The sequence below is a fragment of the Cupressus sempervirens genome, chromosome 4 (assembly GCF_028749045.1).
Source record: "Cupressus sempervirens isolate cs-2001-9-10 chromosome 4, ASM2874904v1, whole genome shotgun sequence".
Taxonomy (NCBI): domain Eukaryota; kingdom Viridiplantae; phylum Streptophyta; class Pinopsida; order Cupressales; family Cupressaceae; genus Cupressus; species Cupressus sempervirens.
Window position 1 is genome coordinate 826,194,280 of NC_143121.1, and position 20,346 is coordinate 826,214,625.

The 20,346-nt window shown below is 34.5% G+C and overlaps 1 pseudogene; it reads left to right on the forward strand.

Moving 5' to 3' along the window:
• The first annotated feature begins 6,677 nt into the window (after positions 1-6,677).
• On the forward strand, positions 6,678-7,967 carry LOC149563932 (ATP-dependent zinc metalloprotease FTSH 2, chloroplastic-like; annotated as a pseudogene).
• The last annotated feature ends 12,379 nt before the right edge of the window (positions 7,968-20,346 follow it).

Consider the following 20,346-nt stretch of genomic DNA (forward strand, 5'->3'; position numbering starts at 1 on the left):
AGACCAAGATAGAGATTACAAACTCCTAAAGGGACTACACAAAAATTTGTAAACTAGTGAGCAAGGAAAATGAATAATTGGAATCACTCTCATGTCGACCAATTTCTCCAATTTTATAGATAGCCTGACAAGCATATCTTCAGAGCACCAAAATAGAGTTTTGGAGCTTCAAAAACTTGGTTGATGCATATATTTGGCCATGGAGGAATTGGAAGATAGATTGAATGTTGTCAAAGATCTAGCTAGGGAACATTCCAAATGGCTCTTGAGATATACTAATGTGCGTGTACAAAGACATGAGGAATTAATGCCAATCATTGTCATCGCTAAAGCCTATAAGGAAAAGGTAGAAAAAGGAAAGAAGGTGAAGTGATTCTTTTTCCTGCCTATTTCCTATTTTGATATAATCATTGTAATACAAAAAATCAGTTTCTTGCCGTTTGATGAGTCTAAAAAATGCCTTTATTTTGTTATGTTTAAGATACTTTGTGATACTCTGTTTATCCTTGTTTTAACACTTATAAGCCTATGTTTGATAAACCTTTGATGATTTATGGGGTAGAAAAACTATGTCATCTTTTGCCTAGATTATATCTAATATGCAGTATTTCATATAAATATCAAAATGTGTGTTCTTATGCTTGAATTTAGTTTGATGGATTTTTATTTGCAAATATGTTTTATATCATAACTAACCTAATGATAAGGATTAAAGGATGAGCAGAAGAATCCAGAAGTTGGTTGCCGACAGCATTCAAGGAGAAATGAGCATCAAGGAACAACCACGAAAAGGAAGTTATAACCACTCCAGGAAACATGGCAGCGAATAAGGAGGAGATTTTACAAGCCATTACCTTCTCTGCATTTATGTTGTAACAAGTGGATGCTGAGACTTCATTTCTCCGTCCTCAATTTTGTTATCCTTCCTTTCTGCTTTCAGTTATTCTCCTATATTCTCTCCTACGGACTTAACTTAGGATAGTTACTTTTCTGTTATGTAATAAAGATTAGATTCCCTATATATGTCAGGATTGACTCCTATGTGTAAAGTTTTTAGTTTTAGTTTTTGATAATTTTTATCGAGTAAGAGAGAACACTGATTCACAGTTTGTAGTTGTGTTTTACAATTCTGAATCATGTAATGACTGATTAATGAAATGAATTAGTTCTCTTTAGCTTCTATCCTATGTTGGTAGATTAGAGAAGCCAACCAAGGGGACCCACTTGGAAGGTGGATTAGATTAGGATAGAATAGATTCATTTTACTAGCATTAGCAATATTTTAAGTAAGACGTAGCTAGTTAATTCCTTCCTGTAGCATCACACTTCATAAATGTTCCTGCAGCATCTGCAAGAATAGTCTAGTGGATGAGTCAAGATGGAATCTCTGTTATCTTGTCATTGTGTTTTCAACATTCATAGATTCAGTATTTTCCTTTCCACAACAGTAGTGTAGTTTCCTTCCTTTGCATTTTTACTTTCCTGCGGCACAAGCATAATGACTCATCAAGGTACCTAGTGCACATACTGTGCCAACCATTTCAAGTATACATCCTTGGGTTGACAATCTAAATGCACCTCATTGGTAGGGGAAAAGTAGTCCTTAGCTTGAATAGATTATTCCTAAGCCAGGCCTAGCGCATGACTATGGAACACCTATTGTGAGGCGGTTCAATATTCATAGTAGCTATCTCCACAAGATCCCAATATGATGTTTTGTCCACTGAAATGTCTAGAATGTGGACTTCAATATAAAATATAGTTGGATTAGAAAGAAACTAGATAGATTAATACAAAGACAAAGGAAAACAATAAACAAATGAGCAAGTAAATACATAGTTGATAAGTAGGCAAATCTTTTAGATCTATGTCAATCAATGAAAATGTTACTAAAAGTGTTTAAATTATAAAGAATGCAGATTAGAACCATATTAACTATCAACGTAGAAATGACACGTAGAAGAGATGACACCACTAGAGATACCCACCCACCAGCCCAAAACAATTAACCCACCCAAGAAATTATGTCTTTTAGTAAGACTTTTAGCCTATAAATAAAAATCTCAATGTTTGATTACCATCTCAATTTGAATCAAATTATTATTTCCATCATATATTTTGTGTTTTGGCTTTAAATTTGGTCACCTCACTCAAATTCACCCATATTATAAACAATATTTAATCACCAAGCTCATCACCTTGGTACTTAATTGTTCATCTGCAGTAAGTTTATAGTCAATATGGTACATAGGAGATCTTGTTACAACATAGTGGTCTTCTACGAATCATTGTGCCCACAAGGAGTACTTGAGCTCACTCATGGAGAACATGTTAGCCCAACTTTATAATAAAAATGTTTTATCTCAGCTCCTCAAGTACTACTACACAATTTGAACTTTTCAATTCTTACTCTTGTTCACATCTATGATAAATTCTCATTGATAGTTATTGAAACTATACCTCTCCATATTCAAATCAAATTTCAAAGATTCACCAATGTTGCTTCTCACTAAATCCTACATTCATACCGCTCTAAGCTTCCCTTTTTGGTGAAAACTAAGAAAAACAAGAATATGGTAATAAATGCAACCCTATATCTTGAACTAATTAAGAATTTTAGATGAATTGATTATACAAGTTTAAGATATAACTAAAGCTAACCCTAGAGTGCCCCTTGATTTTATGAGAAAGTTGGCTCTGCAGTATTTTTTAGTTATTTTACTTGTAGGATGACATAGTGATGAAAGCTAACCAATTATTGGTAGTTTTAAAACATAAAATTTCATTATTTGTGGTTAACAATTTGGTGTTAAGGAAATTGGCAAGGAAGCAAGGACAAAAGTACATTTCTAGTTTCAAATTTCCATTGTGAGTTGTTGAACTTAATAAGTACCAAAAGAGAGAGAATGACAATATGCAAAAAGTAGAAGGTCCTAGGTCCAAATGTTAGAAGAAGCCAAATATTTCTTTACAAGTATCACCTCCCAAAATCCAATCATAGAAACAAAAAGAAATAATTTATAGAAATGCAAGATGAAGCAGAAGAGTTGGACAAGGTTCCAATAAACTCAAAATTGTTAAATCTTCCAAAAAGTTTGAATTATTATATGTTGGATTTACAAAAATCCAAAGTGGGGCAGCATATACTTGTAGACATGGGAGATGTGGACCCAAATGAAGAAGGGAAAAAATGCTATATGTTGAAGGCAATATGTAAGGGGATTAAAAAAAAAAAAACTTGACAAAAATATATGTGAGGTAAAACAACATAATAGAGTCTATAGTTAGAAAAGAAGCAAGGATAAAATGTGCAGAAACCATATCTAAGACACATGCATGAACCAAACTAGTGTATTAACATTTGTTGCAAACTTAGATGAAGAACAATAGAATCCCTTGATAATTTTGGGTAAAAGGCACCTAGAGAATAAATGCAATCTAAGAAGAAATATCATGAGAGATTTTAATGACCCCCATTAGTTTGATACTAGGATGATTATTATGAGGAGTGTGAACATAAATAATCTTAAGAGGCCAAATTGAAGAAATTTTGTGACCTTGAATTTTCTTGTGTGCTAAGTGAAAGCAGTGGGCATGCCTAGCTACACGACAACTCTTGGAAGACATGAACAATTTTAGAAGTAGATAAGGGGAAAGAAAAAATGAAAAGATGAGAAGAAAAAACCCATGGGAGCATCTTAAGAGAAAAAGGTTGCCTTCAATATATAATCAATTCTTAAGAAGTATTGAACTTCGACTGCTTTCTTACAGAGAGTAAGTAAATCATTTAATTGGGCAATCAAATAAAGTGGGTTATATAGGTTCATCTAATGAAGTATGTATAATGATTCCAAACCTTAACACTATGAAAAATGAACTCCATATTTCTTCTAAACTTTATGATTTTAGAGGTTCTCAATGAAAAACATTACATTACATAAAAGAGAAATTGAGGTTTGTTGAATGCTGGAGTTGTTTGTCGAAAGAGGAGATAGTTAGGATTTATCTATAATCATGTAATATCAAAATTACAATTGATCTCTGGAAAAAAAATTTTGAAGTCCAAATGTTTGATGTAAAACTTGAGATGATGATTATATTAAATAAAGTTTTTAGGAATCAATTTGACATATTGATAAACATTTTAAAAGATTTTCCCTTCATAACTATTTTAGTCCATCATGTTAGTGATGTGGGTAAATGTCCAATATGCACTAATGCTTTTGTATTGGGAGAGGAGGTGGTTGATATGCCTTTTCATCCAAGCCATATATTCCATTCTCACTATATTCAACCATGGCTTCTCCAACAATCCACTTGTTCAACCTAGTGTAATTGAAACATTGCAAATTGTATCCCCATATTATTTATTTCTTATCTAGGTCCCACTAAAACCATGTGGCCTTCCACATCCATTTTTCCTTATCCTATCTTGGTTCCACATCTACCTGTAATATTGTATCTCCAAGTAGGATATTTGTTCCTAATTTAGATCCATCTTGGGAAGATAAGGATGATTGGGGAGGACAAGGGAAACTAAGGGTCGCTCTTTCCCTAAAGTTTTTCCCTATCCTAAATGTTTGGTATCAAATCTAAATATGGAAATATTTATTTGGTTTTGGTAGGGATTATAGGCCTATTTAGTCTCATTTGAGATTTGCATCCCAAAATGGCTAGGAGAGGTATATAAACAATGGTGCCTCCATCATTTTGGTAAGTGTCCAATTCACTTCAAGGTAATGAATTTTAATCTAAGATCTCTCAACTATATTTTTAGATCAATATTTGTGATCAAATGAAAAGATCATCACATCATCAAGGTATAAGGCATTATTTCTCAAATACAACCTCTGTTACATATCAATATAACCTTTTACCTATTTTTCTATGCATAGGAATAGGCAGTAGATGTGCAGGAAGAGATACAAATACATGTAGAAAAGAACTATATTTTACAACCAATTTCATCAATTGTAAACAAAATGAAATTGACTATCATCAAATCATAATCTAGAAAATTAATATATATAAATTACAGAGTTAAAAATTTGGAATGTACTTTTAAAGAAACATAACATTTATAGAAAATTATTAAATAAATGAATTTTAATTGGTAGATAAGAGCTCATTTAATATCAAGTTAATAAAAATAATCTCAAAAATGTCACAATAATACTTATCCTATCAAATGAATGTCTTCCATTAAAAAATGGACTTGTTGCCTTAAATTTACATAGTTTTACCATGACTGAAAATCATATATCCCCTTTTCAATCCAACTACATCTAAAAAGCTTTTTAAAATTTTCAATTTTGAAACTCTTTAGCATTGGATTGCATAATTTGCCCACTTTTGTGAAGATGTTTGAAAGAAGAAGATTGGTCACATAATTCTTAAGGTCTAAATTAAAAAAATAATGTTGATGAAACAGTTGTGAGCCTATTTTCATATGTAATTTACAGGCGAGAAGAAAGAAAAAGTACAAACCCACCCTAGGTTTTAACTCACATCTTGGTAATAAAAATTTATGGATGTCCTCAAGATAGCTAGCATGAGAAATGAGCTTAAGCTCACAAATAAAGATCAATTCTAGATGTAATGTAGTGATCAATATACAAAAGTTTGATTTTACAACATAATCTTGTCTACGTACTATCATGAATATTATAGCTTCTGTCAGTAACTGACTAAGCCTACTTGATTTGTTTGTATGATACAATATCATCATGATGATAGCTTTTGTTTGTGGTTTATATTCCATCCAAACATTTTTTATTTGTCTATCATGTATATTCAACAATCACTTTAGAATTGGGAATTGGAGGATAGAAAATTAAATTAAAGTAAACAACAAACTCAGGGTGTAGGGTTTCATTAAGAAAAATATTCTCGATTAAGATCATGGAATGAGTATTTTGGGTTGTAGCTCTAGCTTCCTTTGATTTAGGATTACTTCTCTTAAAGGTTGCAAGAGATATATGGTAGACAAGACCACACTTTAAAAGGTACTTTGAAGCCCAAGGGATTAGAGGTCCTTCCTATAAGCTACTATATGGAAATGCCCTTAATATTGTTAGAATGCATGCAGAGGAGATTTCTAAGCCATCATTTTCAAGACACAATATAATTCCTCGAGTTATTCTTCCATATCATCAATGGGGGGAAATTCACAGTTGATATAGTGCATACTTAAGTTTAATTTTCCTAGAATTAGTTATGCATCTTTTATTGATGTTTAGATCACACTCACTGATCAATTGTGAACATGATATTAACATATGTTTAATGAGGGACACATTATTTTAGAAAATAGGGCAAGTCTTTTATGTTCCTTTATTGTTGCATTCACCAATTTGCACATCTTTTTAGATGAGTGGATTTGAATTTAGTTCTCAATAGAGAACCCTTCAATGAAATGAAGAATTTAGATTATTCTATCTAGACAATAATTTTCTAGAAAGATAGGGCTCCTTAAAAAATGTAGTTGGTTCCAACGACATTCAATACTATCAAAATGGTTGAGAAGCTAGAGATGATAATGCTAATGATGAAAATCATCTACCTATCACTTATAGGTCACTGTTGATGCTCTTGATATAAATGGTCATAAATACATTCTTAAGGTTCATGCAAGCAACAAGAAGCTAGGAAAAGATGTCCTACTTGATGTTGTTTCCATGACAACACCCAAGTTTAGTGGTGTTGATCTTGCAAACCTCTTTAATAAAGAAACAATTCTTTCTAGAAGATGAGGAAAGTAATGCATATCAAGTAAGGAAATAGATGATGCAATAGACATGATTCTAGCTGTTCTGGAGGGAACAACAATGACTAATGGAAAGAGTAAGAGTTTGATTACTTACCATGAAGTTGGATGTGCAATTTGTGTGTAAGTACACAAAACTATTCATCTATTGGTACTTTATTGTATGATTTAATGTAGACCCTTTACATATGTATGGACCACAAGTTGGAAGTCTGATTTGAAATAATATATGATATCAATGTGTGTTTCAAAGGTAGCTAAATCTTGTTTTGGTAACTGTACAAGGTCAACGCGATGATCCATGGACACGATTGGTTCAAAAAGTTACTCTTGTACCTCAAGGACAAGCACATGGTCTTACATGGTTTTTGCCTAGAGATGACTTGAGTCTTATTACCAAGAAACAAGTCTTTTCTCAGATTGTGGGGGCTCTTAGTGGAAAAGTTGCAAAAGAAGTCATATTTGGTGAACCTAAGGTCACATTAGGTGCAGCCAATGACTTGCAATAGGCAACACAAATTGCAAAAAATGTATTTTTCTCTAAGTGGAGATTGTAAAGCATTCCCAAATGGACATAACATTTGGAGCTAAATTAAGTTAACCATTATTCTAGAACTGATTTTTTTAAAATATGAAATTATATCTATCTATCTATCTATCTATCTATCTATATGTATGTATGTACATATATACACAACTTCTAAATATTTCATTTATTATTGCATTTTCATTAGGATTTTGTTTCCCGTTTCTCATTTCTGGTAATATAGGTCAACTCTAATTTTAGCTTTGCTATTTGAAAATTTCTATAAGTGAGGTGTTAAATGGATAGCTTAGTATATTCTTCTATAACTTGTAGATGGTTATGAGGTTTGGAATGTCTGAAATTGGTCCATGGGCTCTATTGGACCCTATAGTCCAAAGTGGTGATATTGTTTTACGCATGATGGCAAAGAATTCCATGTCAGAGAAGCTAGCAAAAGAACTTGATAGAGTAGTAAGAGGCATTTTAGATAATGAATATGAGGTGGCTAATAGTCACATCTAGAGTAACTAGGCAACAACGGATAAGATTGTGGAGATCTTATTAGAAAAAGAGACACTTTTAGGGGATGAGATTAGGGCCATCCTTTCTAAGTTTATAGAGATCCCAGTCGGCAACAAGGATGTATAGACTACTCCTCAACTAGCATCAACTTGATGGATATGGTTAAGAATATTCTAAGAATATAGTGTAAAGTTATACAATGAAACAATATGCAAGAATCCTTGCATTTCGTGGACATGTAGAGAGATTTTGTGTCTCTTGTTAGACATGTGTGCCATTATGTATAATATGTATAGAGTTTGTTAGAATAAAAACACAAATGTTATTATACGTGATTTGTAGAGAGTTTTGGGTCTATAATAAGTAATGAAGTACAAATATAATCAATGAAACACTCTAGCATTTCATGTAGCTTATTTTGGTTAGCTACTTTTCTTCCCAAAGTTGGGACCTTTCCTAGTTCACAACACAACTTAGATTTCTCATAGGCATGAGACTAGGCAAACTTAAAAGAAAGCCGTATTTCCTTGAGTATTATGTGGTTATTTCATTCAATATTTTGACCATTTATTATCTATCATCCCAATTTTTTTGGTTATAGCTATTGATTATATAGAATGATGGTTTGATAATCTTCCTTCTTTTCTTCTCTATGGGTAATTGCATGTTCACTTTTTGTTTTTTGTTTGAAAAAATTAGTTGGAAATAAATAATTGATTCTTTAAAAATACCCCCTCTTATTTATCTAAGAGGTCCCTTCATAATCAAAAAAATTCCATCTCAGATTTGACTCTCATATAAATATACAAGAATTTGAATCATTTAAATAACATTTCTTCATAGGATAATGAAAATAGGAAATATTAAAACCACTTTCTATTATTTCAATTTTGAGTTGCATACCTCTCACAAAGTTTTTCTTCTACTAAACAACTCTTTTGTTGGGAAATCAGCTAGGTGCTCCTAGACTAATGAATGCCAACTAGAAGAACTCCCTAGTTTGGCCCATCATTCAGTAGGAGATCCCTTCTTGTCACTTTCCAAAGGGGGATTACCTATTGCTAGTGGGGAGAGATATTTTCTTCATTAGGGGTTTATGCTCCTAAATGGAGATCCCAATAAGAATAACTTGCTTGTGGAACCCTTTGTTTGATACTTTGATGGGGTTACTCTTGTACGTACAACTTGGCCCTTTCCCTAGTGCACTACCATCAAATTCATAATTGTCATAAAAGTTTTGTTTGGATATGTCCAAAATCCTCAACTCCTACAAGATATGCCTCTCATGGGATATACCCAAAATCCTCAGCTCCAATAGCTCCAATAACGCCATAGAGATGAAATAACAAACAAACAAAATTTTTGCTATTTTTTTATTTGAACCTGAGTTGGTCAAAATTTCAACCAAATTGGGAAACCCTAAGTTGGTCAAAATTTTGACCAACTCGGGCATTAAAACAAAAAGTATTGCACAAGTCTCTTCATATGTTGGTAAAAAATTTAGGTCAAAATTTGATCTATAATGTACTAGTGAACATATTCAAATGTAAATAACATTATTGGGATTTCATAAGTACATATAGGGATGAGTTCATTCTATAAAATGTATTGAAGATAAGTGTTTTTTTCAAATCTTGCTTTGACAACAATTCCACACAATAAATACAACCATAGAAGAAAATTACAAAATTTGATGCAGAGCACATTTCTTTTAATTTAAGCATCTACCACAAACATCACAATGGTTATCAATCCCTACAAAAGTAAGAAAATCTTTTGTGAAAGGTTGATAAAAAATAATTAAATCATAAGATGCTCTGATGGTGATCTTGATGACATACAACATCCTTTAAACCAAATTGGTCAATATTTCAATTCAAAGGTTAATTGATGAATTTTTTTTATGTAATAAAGAGTAGATTCCCTATATATGTCAGGATCGACTCCTATGTGTGAAGTTTTAGTTTTTGATAAGTTTTATCGAGTAAGAGAGAACACTGATTCATAGTTTGTTGCAGTTGTGTTTTACAATTCTGAATCATGTAATGACTTATTAATGAAATGAATTAGTTCTCTTTAGCTTCTATCCTACGTTGGTAGATTAGAGAAGCCAACTAAGGGGGACCACTTGGAAGGTGGATTAGATTAGGATAGAATAGATTCATTTTACTAGCATTAGCAATATTTTAAGTAAGACATAGCTAGTTAATTCCTTCCTGTAGCATCACACTTCATAAACGTTCTTGTAGCATCTACGAGAATAGACTAGTGGATGAGTCAAGATGGAATCTCTATTATCTTGTCATTATGTTTTCAACATTCATAGATTCAGTATTTTCCTTTCCATAGTAGTAGTGTAGTTTCCTTTGCATTTTTACTTTCTTGCAGCACAAGCATAATGACTCATCAAGGTACCTAGTGCACATACTGTGCCAACCATTTCAAGTATACGTCATTGGGTTGAAAATCTAAATGCACCTCATGGTAGGGGAAAAGTAGTCCTTAGCTTGAATAGATTATTCCTAAGCTAGGCCTAGCACATGACTATGGAACACCTATTGTGAGGTGTTTCATTTTTGGCGCTGTTGTCGGGTATGGTGTCAAGCTAGGAGCATTTTTGACTCATAGTTTTTAGATTAAGTTCTTTTTACCAGTGTGAAAATTTTAGTTGCATGCATCGAAGAGGAAGACGACGAGATGAATATGGTAGATTTATTCCACAAGGATCTATTAATTTGAATGAAGAAGTTGAAGAAGAAGTTGAGTTGCCCTTTGAAAATGCAAGTCCTGTTTTCCCCACAGTATCATCATCAAGAGTTGAATCCCTAGATATATCTGGTCTCCAACCTTTCACTGAAATAGTGACCAGTCTTCTTGATAACACTACCTTAAATCCACTAGTTGTTAATCATCCAAAACCTAACATTCCTTTTTAGCAACAACCTCATAATCCAGTCCCACCAGTCATGGCACAACCCACTTTTCCATTTCCACTTCCAAGTCTCATAACCAATGCCAATCTCAAGAATATACCTCCCACTACTCTCCTGAAGTTCTATGGCCTTGCAACTAAAGACCCTGATACCTTCTTGTTTGAGTTTGACATCCTTTGTCATATTTTTGACTACAAAATCGATGCCCATAAGCTTAAATTATTTCCAGCCACATTGAAAGAATCATCTTTACGATGGTTCATGGGCTTAGGAGCCAATGCAGCTGTGAATTGGGATGAAATGCAAGCCTTGTTTTTGGAAAAATATAAAGAATATTGCAAAGCATCTAGCACAAGAGGAGATGATATCTTTAGGATATCACAGAAGGAGGAAGAGACATTAGAAGACTATGTTTCTCGATTTTTATATACACTACAAAAGAATCCTCAGCACACATTGTCTGAAGATTCCCAAAAACTAGTCTTTCTAAGAGGATTGAATGAAGACTGTTTGGAAGCATTGGACCTTATGGCTGGTGGAGATGTATATCAAGCTCAAGTAGATGGCCTCAAAAAGATATGTCAAAACTACTCAAGGTTAACCATGAAGAAAGGAATTAGTCAAGGCATTTCAAAACTTGAAATATCCAATTTGTTGTCAGATTTCAAACAAGACATCATTAATGATGTCACTACACAGTTGGATACAATGACTACAAAGAAGAAGCAAGTAGAGGCTAAGTTACAACTAGCTGAGTATTGTCCTCATTGTTGGAAGCAAAAGTAGAATTGCCACTGTAAATTGGTTGCAAGCATGGAGAACCAGCATCTTCCAACTGAATATGTAAAGATAGATGGGGATGATGAGCAAGTATTCTTTGTTGCTCAATGCTGACCATGGGCTCAACGTCAAGGTATGCCTCAAGACCCCTTGCAAAATTCAAATTCATATGGCAATCAATAGAAAAATTGCAATATCCAAGGCCCTCCACAAAACAGACCCAATTGGAATAATGTTGGGCAAAATAACCCACAACAGTCTCGATGGTCTCAAAAATTCCAACAACCTTAGCCTAACCAACAGAATAACCAATGGCCCCAGAATCAGCAGAACCAATGGTAACCACCCCAAGGGAATTGGCAATCTCCAAACCAATGGAAGGGATCTCAACAATGGCCTAACCAAAATACTGGTGCTCCACAATTACCCCCTCCAGCTCAACAACTTGCTTTAATGCCACCACTTGCAAATAGTGAACCTCAAAAGCAAACACAACTACCTACACAGCCTCAACCAAATCCAAATAGCCAACCACAGAAGCCCATGTATAGTGTTGATACCTAGCAACACTCTTCTTATGCCCTAGATGTTGCAGATATACATTTGAGATCTAGAACGACCTTACCAGCACCGAAGCCACCTTTTATAACTGAAGTATTAGACTCTCCTACAACATTAGAACCTTTGGTTGATGAACCTGTTGACCCAACTAATGTTACCATACCAATACCAATTCAACCAACAGTAGAGCCTCCTTTTCCAGACCAACTAATACAAAAGAAACCTGAACAAAGCAAGGAACAACCCTTTGACATTGTTAATCAGTTGAAGAATATGCATGTCCAAATACCTTTGTTTCAAGCTATTAAGGATATTCTTGCTTATGGAAAAGCTATAAGGGAAGCTTGTCTAAAGAAACCTAGAAGGAAGAACAAGGATCCTACCACAGTTCATGTTTTTGGACACTTAGCTAATATCATGTTAGGAAGAGTGATTTCACCAAAATATTTTGACCTAGGGAGTCCAGTAGTAAGTGTCAGCATAAATGGTCAATTTGTTAAAAATGCCTTCATAGATTTGGGAGCTTCTATAAATGTGATGACCAAAGAAACCATGAAGAAGTTACAAATAGAAGGATTAAGGCCCAGACCAACTATTCTGCAACTTGCAGATAGTTCCATTGTCATTCCTGATGGAATGATAGAAAATATTGTTGTGACCTTAGATTCCCTAGAATATCTTGTAGATTTCATGATTTTGTCCCCTAAAGTAAACCTATCTGGCTATCTTGTCATTCTAGGTAGACCATGGTTGGCCACAGCTGATGCAAACATAAATTGCAGATCAAGGAATATGACCATATCAAATGGCCAAGAAACCAAGCAATTTGATCTATATCCTCCTGCACAACCATTACCAGATTTGAGTACATCTTTTTGGCCAGATTTAGGAGATTAAGAAGAAGAGATAAATTCCATAGTACAACTTATGATGTTACATAGGAAATCTTTTCTAAAGTTGCAAGAAGAAGATTCAGTAATCCAAAGCATCCTTACCAACATTTGTGTGGTAGGAAAAGATGTGTCTGAAAGCTCTGTATTAGAATTGACTACATATGAGGAGTGTGATACAAGTTGTACTTTACTTAAGGAACCTAAAAATCTTTGTTCACTAATTCCCTGTGAATTAGAAGGAAGCCCAATCTCTGAAATTGCTATGGTAGAATCCACTATTCCTGTTGAACTGAATAAAGGCCATAAACTGCATGTTAACCCCAAATTGACATCTATACAAATGGAACAATTAAAAGATTTTCTTTAGAAGCATGAGAAGAATTTTGCTTGGGATTATGGTGATATGAAAGGATTAAGCCCTACATTGTGTACCCATAGGATATACATTAATGAAGGTTGTCTACTACTTCGTCAACCTCAGAGGAGGATAAATCCAAGCCTCAGAGAAATAGTCAAAATAGAATTGCAGAAACTGCTTGATGCTGGCTTTATCTATCCTATATCTTATAGTAAATGGGTATCACCACTGGTTATAGTACCTAAGAAAGGAGGAAAATGGAGAATTTGTGTAGATTATAGGGAGTTGAGTAAGGCTACTAAAAAGGATCATTTTCCTTTACCCTTCATAGATCAAGTTTTGGATACACTAGCTGGAAAGAAGTACTTCTCCTTTTTAGATGGATACAGTGGCTATAATCAAATCAGTATTGCTCCCGAAGACCAAGACAAAACTAAATTTACCTGTCCATGGGGTACTTTTGCATACTCTGTTTTACCATTTGGTCTTTGTAACACTCCTACAACTTTTCAACGGGCTATAATTAGTATTTTTGCTGATATATCACATGATTGTATGGAAATCTATATGGATGACTTTACAACATTTGGAGTTACTTTTGAAGAAGCAATGATAAATCTTGAAAAAGTTTTGGTAAGATGTCAAGAACATAATTTGGCACTAAATAGTGAAAAGTGTTTCATGCTCATGCAAGAGGGTGTGGTACTCGGTCATTTCATATCTACTGCAGGTATACAAATAGACCCAACTAAAATTGAGGTAATTCAAACATTACCCATACCCACTAAATTAAAAGATGTCAAATCTTTTCTGGGACATGCTGGATATTACAGGCATTTTATAAAATACTTCAGTAAAATAGCCAGTCCCTTGTACAAGTTGCTCACCAAAGAAGTTGAATTCGATTGGACACCTGAGTGTGATAAAGCTTTCCTGCAGCTTAAGCAACTTTTGACCACAGCCCCAATTTTACAAGGCCCTAATTGGAACCTACCTTTTCACATATATACAGATGCTTATGATTATGCCATAGGTGCACTTTTAGCACAGAAACACTCAATTCTTAAAAATGCCATTTATTATATCAGTAAAAGTCTTCATGGCCCAGAACTGAATTACTCAGTGACTGAAAAAGAATTGTTAGCAGTAGTCTATGCTCTAAATAAATTTTAGTATTGCATCATAGGTTATCCTATCTATGTTCATACTGATCATGCAGTAATCAAATATCTCATGAACAAACCTGCTATAACTGGTAGGTTAGCAAGATGGTTACTATTGCTAAAAGAATTTGACATAACCATAGTGGTAAGCCTAGAAAAATAAATGGTGTAGCTAATTATTTGTCAAGAATCAATCATCATGGTACTGATACTACTCAAGTAGATGATGCATTTCCAGATGAACATTTGTTTCACATTGCTGATAAAGTTCCATGGTATGCAGATATTGCTAACTACATTGTAGCTAATAAGACACCAGTGCATTTTTCTTATAAGGAGAGAAAGCTGCTCATACAGAAAAGCTTCCATTTCTCATGGATAGACAATTTTTTGTTCTATACTGGACCTGATCAAGTTATGCGCAGATGTGTAAGAGAAGATGAGACATATGATATTTTGCATGCATGTCATAATGAGCCCTGCGGAGGACATTTTTCAACCAAAAGAACAGCTTTCAAAATCTTAGGCACTGGTTACTATTGGCCTACCCTTCATAAAGATGCAATCAATTATACAAGGAAGTGTCACCAATGCCAAAGAATGTGTCGCCCAACCAAAATAGATAAAATGCCTCTGAATCCTCAAGTGGTGTTAACACCATTTGACAAATGGGGAATGAACTTCATCAGTCCTATTGATCCTCCATCCAATGGGAAGTCTTATATTCTAGTTTGTACTAACTACCTAACCAAATGGGTTGAGATTAAGGCTATGAAGCATGCCCGTGATAAAAAAAAGTTGTCAAATTCTTGTATGAAGAGATTTTTACACGCTATGGAGTTCCTAAAGAATTGGTTACTGATTAAGGCACACAGTTTACTTCCAACCTGATTTTAGAGTTGATGAAATAGTATAACATCAGGCATCACAGATCCAGTCCTTATGATCCACAAGCCAATGGACAAGCAGAAGTTACCAACCGTGAGCTAGAAAATATTCTAACTAAAACAGTCCATTTGCATCATTAAGATTAGACCAGCCAATTACAAGAAGCTGTTTGGGCTTATAGAACAACTTGAAAACCCACTATCGGATTCACGCCATTTGAGCTTTTGTATGGGAAAGTGGCAATGCTTCCAATTGAATTTGAACACAAGACTTTAAGAACATCCTTGACCTTAGATATTGATCTTCCTGCAGCGCAAAGAGAATGCCTCTTGCATCTTAATTCTTTGGATGAAATGTGCAATTCCTCTTTAGAACACACTGAACTAGTGCAAAAATAGAGAAAACACTGGCATGATTCTCATATCCTCAACAAATAGTTCAAAGCTGGTGACTGGGAATTATTGTATGATTCTCCCTTTAAGGATATCCCAGGGAAGCTACAGACACGATGGCTAGGACCATATCAAATCATCCATGTCTTTGACAATGGAATAGTTCAACTAACCACAATTGATGATGTGCCTTTCAAAATGCTGATCAATGATCATTGACTTAAACTTTACAAACAGCCTCAAACAAAAGCTGAATTCATGCAACAGTTCAAACAACCAGATCCAACAACAACTCAATTATCTCTTCCTACAGCAGAAGGTGAAAACCTTCTGCCTGCTCCTCTTCAACATTCATTCTAATTTGCATGTCCATAATAATAACTTTATGTTTGCATAAAGTCTATTTTCTTTTCATGATATTTCTTTCCATTCATATCGTAATATTCCATCCACCCACCCCAATCCATTTTTTAATCTTCCATCCACTCACTTTCTACATAATTCAATTTTTGTGTTTTCAATCAAATCTGCACATGCTAATGGATGCTGCCATTTAAATTATTTCTGCCACCTTTTTTTTGGAGCATGTGAAAATCCACTTGGTAGGTATAAATGTTTTCAAACTATTATTCATTTATAAGTTTGCATATTTTGTTAATTATATATAATACTGCATAGTCTCTATAATTACGACGTATTCCAGTCCCTCACCCATACTAGTCTGACAAGTGAGGACACTTGTCATAAAATTAGCAAGGGGTAGGGGAGTGTCGTACTATCTAATGACATGCTTGATTAACTGTGATGATTTTCTAAAATCTTGGCATTACCCTTTATTAATGAGAACTTTTTGCCATAAGTATGCCATGTCAAGTGTTGTACTCCCACTTTCTGAATGAATTTTTTTTTATTTTTTGTGCTAAGCCATGATGTGACCCATTTTTAAAATCTTGGCATTTGAACCATGTTTCCAGATGATTCCCACGCAAATTCATGATTTACTTTTACCTAAATTTTAATTATGGCACATAACAATTGGTTATGGCAATTAATGTCCCCAAAAAGAAGCGGTAAAGTGTCTGAGAAATAATGTAAAGTCTTGAAGTTTGCATTCAAAAAGGGAGAGAGAAACGGAGTAGCAGAAGAAGTATCAAGAAATGGGAGGATTTTTACAGAGAAGAGAGCTGGTTGAGCACATTTTTTTTCTCTCTGATGTAGAAGCAGTAAAAAGATTCAATGCATGTGGGTGGTTAGGTTATTGTTTGAATTTAATAGCATATGATGAAGAAGCAGCTGTAGAATTCACCAAGACATTTGATGAAGGTGGAGCTTTTGTGTGGGGTTTGACAGTAATTGCAATAGAAGAATGAATTGTAGAAGTAACAGGGTTACCTTTTGCTGGAGAGCATTATCCGAGCTCGCATGACACTAGGTCAGCAAGGGCCCAGTTCACTACCCCACATGACCCTCAATTGGATGTTACAAAGCAGGGGTGCAAGAGATTGTCTTTGCCGCCTCCATACCCTGAGGTAGCAATGCATGTCATCGGGTATTTTACTTGTGAAAGCAGATTTTCTCACTTACATGCACAATATTGTTGTGAATCTTCCAAATTTTTTGTATAATATGCTCTGTATTAGTGTGGAAGAGACTCAAAAAGGGAAAGATAATTTTGTCACTCACCATGCCTTGATTAAGTTGTCAATAGAAAGGTCTCTTAGGGATGTATCCCCTTTGACATGGGATAACTTTGTGAAATTTAAAACCTTACAACCCCAAGTTGACCCTAGTGAATGGCAGGGTGAGGAAAATGTAGTTCCTAGTAGTGAGCCTGCAGAACAAAATATTGAGGGAGCTGAAACAGAAAATGCACAAGGGATTGAACTGGAATTTGCTTCCATTCAAGAGAATGTGCCTCCACCTGAATAGGACATCCCTAAACCCACTACTAGTAAAGCTAAAAGGAAACAGAAGTCACCAGAAGAAACTGTTGCTCAACAAAAACCTAGTCCTGCAATTAAGAAACAAAAGAAAATAAAGAAGGTTCCTACAGCAGCTAATCCTACAGCAGTGATACCGAAATAGAAAAGTAGGCAAAAGATAGTAGTATAAGAAGAAACTCCTTTGTAGAGAAGCCCTAGAATGAGAGGGAAATTTTTTAAAGATCCTATATTGTCTAAAGCACCTGCTCCAAAGTCTCCTGTGCAGATAATTTTTGACCATTCTCCCCTTCACACAGAGATGACAAAAGCTTCTGGTAATCCTCCTACAGCATGTGAGCAAGAAATTAACGAAACCCTAATAGATTTACCAGGTGTTTCAAGCTATGAGAATGAAGTAGTTCCTGAATGTCATGATTCGAATACTCCCTTAGTCCCATATAAGTCAACATGGATCAATAGTTTGGCAGAACATCTATGGCAAGAATAGAAAAAAAAAAGGATTATGAAGAGGATAACAGTGTTGTCACCTTGCAAAAACTCCTTTTCTAATTATATGGACAACATTTATTTGCTGAAGCACTATGGAAAGAGGAGAAGAAAAGAATGAGCAAGATCATAACATCACAAAATGAGGAGATTGAAGATTTGAAAGAATAGCTAGAAAGACAAAAATAGCACATGGAACATGCACTTAAATTAGCCGATCAAGCTCATGCTTGTAGACCACCTCCTTTAGTATATGCTTTTTGTTTGGAAGAACAATATCTTTTGTTTGAGTTGATGTTAACCCTCAGAAATGTAAATGCAAAATTCAAAACCGCACAAGAGTTTTATGGGTTGTATCAAACCTTACCACCATGGCAGCAAAATCTATTGTGTGAGTTGTATATTCATAATTTTGTCATTCCTACAGAAACTGAGTGGAATCCTTTGCTCTATATAGGAGATGTGCATTTGAAAGCTTTAATGTCATGGATCTCTAATGAGGCGAATTATGATAGACAACTGGTTAATTACAGAGATGAGGAGAGAACAAAACCTTTAGCCTTGAGGGCAAAAAGTAAACAACCAGAAGAAATGCTTTGAGACTAGTTTACATTAACCTATGGGAAGAGTAATCTAGAAGTTAGAAAGAAGGTATTTGTTGCTAGAGCCAAAGTGTATGCCGAATATGAAAACTTGCCCTACTTTGCATTCCAGAGAGCTATGACCAGAGTAAAAAGTAGATGGGAACAGTTACCTGATTCTCTCAAGAAATCAGAGCTGCACAGTCCTATTAATTTGGAAGCAGCACTATATAGAGTTCCAAAATATTTAGAACTGGGAAAGCAACTAAGGCCAGAGCTATGGTGTCCTTTGACCATGCAACCTCCAATGCTTTTATGGCCCCTGTATGATATTGATGTTGACAAACTTGATAAGTTGTAGGAAGACCATAGGCGAGAAGTATGGGAAAGGACTAGAGGATTCTATTACACCTTCAAGAATAGCAAAAAGGGAAAGACAGAATTTGGGGAGTTCAGATCTTTGACAAAGAAGTGTAATGCTTGAGGACAAGCATTAGTTTAGCAGGGGGCAGATGATGAGTCTAAAAAATGCCTTTATTTTTTTATGTTTAAGATACTTTTTGATACTTCGTTTATCCTTGTTTTAACACTTATAAGCCTATGTTTGATAAACCTTTGGTGATTTATGGGGTAGAAAAACTATGTCATCTTTTGCCTAAATTATATCTAATATGCAGTATTTCATATAAATATCCAAATGTGCATTCTTATGCTTGAATTTAGTTTGATGGATGTTTATTTGCAAATATGTCTTATATCATAACTAACCTAATGATAAGGATTAAAGGATGAGCAGAAGAATCTAGAAGTTGGTTGCCGACAGCATTCAAGGAGAAACGAGCATCAAGGAACAACCACGAAAAGGAAGTTATAACCACTCCAAGAAACATGGCAACGAATAAGGAGGAGCTTTTACAAGCCATTACCTTCTCTACATTTACGTTGTAACAAGCGGATGCTGAGACCTCATTGCTCCCTCCTCAATTTTGTTATCGTTCCTTTTTGCTTTTAGTTGTTCTCTTATATTCTCTCCAGCAGACTTAACTTAGGATAGTTACTTTTCTATTATGTAATAAAGAGTAGATTCCCTATATATGTTAGGATCAACTCTTGTGTGCGAAGTTTTAGTTTTTGATAAGTTTTATCAAGTAAGAGAGAACACTGATTCACAGTTTGTTGCAGTTGTGTTTTACAATTCTGAATCATGTAATGACTAATTAATGAAATGAATTAGTTCTCTTTAGCTTCTATCCTATGTTGGTAGATTAGAGAAGCCAACCAAGGGGGCCAACTTGGAAGGTGGATTAGATTAGGATAGAATAGATTCATTTTACTAGCATTAGCAGTATTTTAAGTAAGAAATAGCTAGTTAATTCCTTCCTATAGCATCACACTTCATAAACATTCCTGCAGCATCTACGAGAATAGACTAGTGGATGAGTCAAGATGGAATCTCTATTATCTTGTCATTATGTTTTCAAAATTCATAGATTTAGTATTTTCCTTTCCACAGTAGTAGTGTAATTTCCTTCCTTTGCATTTTTACTTTCCTGT